Here is a 4,344-nt window from a genome sequence, read left to right on the forward strand (position 1 = left end):
TGGCAATAAAATGGATAGCCTGGAAGAAATTGACAGATTCTTAGAAAAGCTCAATCTTCCAAAACTGAACCAGGAAGAAAGAGAAATTATGAACAACCTGATTATAAGCACTGAAGTTGAAGCTGTGATCAAAAGTCTCCCAAAAAATAAAAGCCGAGGACCAGATGGCTTCACAGGAGAATTCTATCAAACATTTAAAAACAGCTAATGTCTATCCTTTTAAAACTCTTCCAAAATTTTTTCAAAGGAAGGAACACTTCCAAACTCATTCTACAAGGCCACCATCAACCTGGTACCAAAACCAGACAAAGACAACACACAAAAAAAGAAAACTACAGGCCAATATCACTGACAAAATTTAGGTGCAAAAATCCTCAACAAAATTTAGCAGAGTTCTGTAACACATCAAAAAGCTCATACACCATGAACAAGTTGGTTCTGGTTTTATTCCAGGGATGCAAGGATTCTACAGTATACACACATTGATCAACGTGATACACCATGTTAACAAATTGAAAGATAAAAACCATATGATAATATCAATAGATGCAGAAAAAGCCTTTGATAAAATTCAGCACCCATTTGTGATTAAAACTGTTTTGACAAAGGAGGCAAAAATATGCAATGGGCAAAGTTAGCCTTTTCAATACGTGGTGCTGGGAAAACAGAACAGCTATGTGTAAAAGAATGAAATTAGAATACTTCCTAACACTACACACAAAGATAAACTGAAAAATGGATTAAAGACCTTAATGTAAGACCAGAAACTATCAAACTCTTAGAGGAAAACATAGGCAGAATACTCTATCACATAAATAATAGCAATTTCCTCTATATCTAACATCCAAGAGTAATAAAAATAAAAACAAAAATAAGTAAGTGGGACCCAGTTAAAAGGTTTTGCACAGCAAAGGAAACTATAAACAAAGTGAAAAGAGAATGCTGAGAATGGTTGAAAATAATAACAAATGAAACAACTGACAAAGGATTATTTCCAAAACATATAAGGAGCTCATATAAGTCAATACAAGAACAACAAACACCCAGTCAAAAAGTGAGCAGAAAACCTAAGCAAACATTTCTACAAATAAGACAAACAGATGGTTAATAGACACATAAAAAGATGTTCAATATTACTCATTATTAGAGAAATTCAAATCAAAACTTGAAGAATCTTCATGCAATGCAGGAGACTTAGGTTTGATTCCTGGGTCAGGAAGATCCACTGGAGAAGGGCATGGCAACCACTTCAGTATTCTTGCCTGGAGAATTCCATGCACAGAGGAGCCTTGCAGGTTACAATCCAAAGGGTTGCAAAGAGTCAGACACGACTGAAGCAACTTAGCATGCAAATTGAAACTACAACGAGATATCAGCTCACATCAGTCAGAGTGGTCATCATCGAAAAGTCTAAAAACAATAAATGCTGGATAGGGTGTGGCAAAAAGGGGACCTTCTTGCACTGTTGGTGGGAATGCAAACTGATACAGCCACTATGGAAGATAGCATGTAGATCCCTTAAAAAAAACTAGGATTAAAGCCACTGTATCACCCAGCAATTCCACTACTAGGCATATACCCTGAGGAAATCAAAATTGAAAAAGATACATGTATTCCAATGTGCACCTCAACACTATTTACAATAGCTAGAACATGGAAACAACTTAGATGTCCATCGACAGATGAATGCATAAAGAAGTTGTGGTACATATACATACACAATGGAATATTACTCAGCCATAACAAGGAAAGCCTTTGAGTCAGTTTTAATGAGGTGGATGAACCTAGAGCCTATTATACAAAGTAAAGTAACTCAGAAAGAGAAAAACAAATATCATATACTAACACATATATGGAATCTAGAAAGATGGTACAGAAGAAGTTATTTGCATGGCAACAATGGAAATATAGACATAGAGAACAGACTTACGGACTTGAGCTGGGGGTTGGGGAGGAAGGAGAGGATGGGTTGTGTGGAGAGAGAAATATGCAAACTTATATGCCATATGTAAAATAGATAGCCAGTTGGGAATCTGCTGCATGACTGAGGGAATTCAAACTGGGGGTCTGTAACAAACTGGGGCTAAAGGGCTGGGATTGGGTGGAGGGAGGTGGAAGGGACATTCAAGAAGGAGGAGCAGATGTATATCTATGGCTGATTCATGTTGATATTTGGCAGAAACCAACACAATTCTGTAAAGAAATTATCCTTCAATTAAAAAATAAGTTAATTAAAAAAATAATAATTCTTGACCAGCTACCATGTAACAAGAACTAGAACTCTATGAGATAAAAAGCAGTATGAGCAACCACTAGATTCTTCCTTAAAACGGTTCTTGTAACAAGGGTCAAAAATGAAGAACTAGACAGAAAATGAATTGACCTGTCATGGCTTTTCCTATGTTTCCATTCTTAATCTGCCTGCAATATGGGAGACCTGGGTTTGATCCCTGGGTTGGGAAGAGCCCTAGAGAAGGGAATGGTATACTCCACTCCAGTATTCTGGCCTGGAGAACTCCATGGAATGCACAGTCCATGGGGTCACAAACAGTCAGACACAACTAAGTGACTTGCACTTTCCATTCTTAATGCAAATGCTAAGTAAAATGAAGGATTTCTTTTGCTTTTCTTCCCAGAAGCCCTTACTTTATATAGACAATGAAGTATATGTGGGAGGGGGGCACTCTTGGGTGAATATGAATCCATTTACAGTGAGAAAAATGTCTTCAGAGATGAGTCATCAAGTTCTATGGTATTAGTCACAGAAACCAGGAAACTAATGACATTTAGGAGTTAACCATTTTCTGAACTTTGTGAATCTTGTCGCACACAGCTGGAAGAGGCCATCAAAGCAACAATTTGTATCAGTGATTCTTACCGCTTTGAGGTTTGCAGAACTTCTTTGAAAATCTGATTGTATTACCTCCTTCTTTTCTAGAAAATGTGGACAGCATAACTGAAAAATTACATATTTCAAGTAGTTGGTATTTTTCTTGAAAACCATCCATGGATTCCTAGAGTATCATAGAGACCTTGAATTAAGAACAATCATCATGTAAAAATACTTTGCTGATACAAATTAATACAGATGTAGTTAACTCATTTAATCAATTTAATGAATTATTATATATATAATGCTTAGAATAGTCTCTGGCTTACAGTAAGTATTCAATAAATGTTAGATAACTTTCTTTATATTGTAGTTGCATTGAGTTTCTCATGTACTATGTATTTTCAAATGCTAGACTAACAATGCTAGACTAACATTCTCTGTGTTTGTTATAGGCTAGTCATATATTTAATTTAAAATTTCTACTTCTCCTAAGCTGTAGAAATTTTAATGCTTACTGTTTTATAGATGAAGAAACTGAATCTAGAGACGTGAGCTTTCCCAATGTCAGAAAGGTTTGTATGCAAATTTAGTATCTCTGATTTCAGAGCCTAACCTTTTATTCCTTCTAATATATCACTGTTAGTTGATTCCATGCAGCCTATTGAAACCTCATCTGGGATGATTCACTTTTATCCCCAGTTGGAATACATATAGCTTAGAGAAGGAATTTTAGTTAGTATCATCAACTCAGATCAAAGCTAAAACCAGAGAGAGGCAAACTCCCTACTTAAACTAAATGCCATATATTTGCATTGGCAGTATGCTCAAGTGTTATATTTTCATAAAGTCAAAGAATATTTAAATTATAATAAGTTCCCCTTGTCAAGTGACCTCTACCCACACACACCTCAAAGAAAAGGCTGAATATTTTAATTCCTTTACTTTTAATATTAAAAATTCTAGGACACATTTTAAAGTTTATATAGTTTGGGAATGAAATGAGGCCTTGAGACATTTAAAAGGTTATATAGTCTGGGAATGGAACAAAGCCTTGCATTTTGTTTTTGTCTTATTACAGTGCAAGTCAAAGGTGCTATAGACTAAAATATTCTTAGTTAAATCTCAGAGTTGGGAATTTAAAATCTAGAGAGATGATTAACACTCTTATTTTTCTTTAGAGTCAAGGCAAGTTTTTTTAAAACATCTAAGATATTCTGATTTTAAATATTTGTTAGAGTACTTGAGTCTTAAATGTTCAGACTCAAGAAAAACTGGAGCAATATGTTTATATTTGTATCCTTAAGAAAGCAGAAAGATTCATGCAGACAAGTCTTTAATCACATTTCTGATCTAGTGATGAAACTAAGATATCAATGGAAGAAAGATCACCCAGTTTATCAATCATAGTCAGTTGAATCTCCAGGAATCTAAAAAGTTTGGGCAAGAAAGGGACAGAAGCTTCATTGTTAAATAGAAGCTGCCTTTTGAATTGTTTTCCACTATTAAAGCAA

This window comes from Bos taurus, chromosome 19 (genome assembly GCF_002263795.3).
Source record: "Bos taurus isolate L1 Dominette 01449 registration number 42190680 breed Hereford chromosome 19, ARS-UCD2.0, whole genome shotgun sequence".
NCBI lineage: Eukaryota > Metazoa > Chordata > Mammalia > Artiodactyla > Bovidae > Bos > Bos taurus.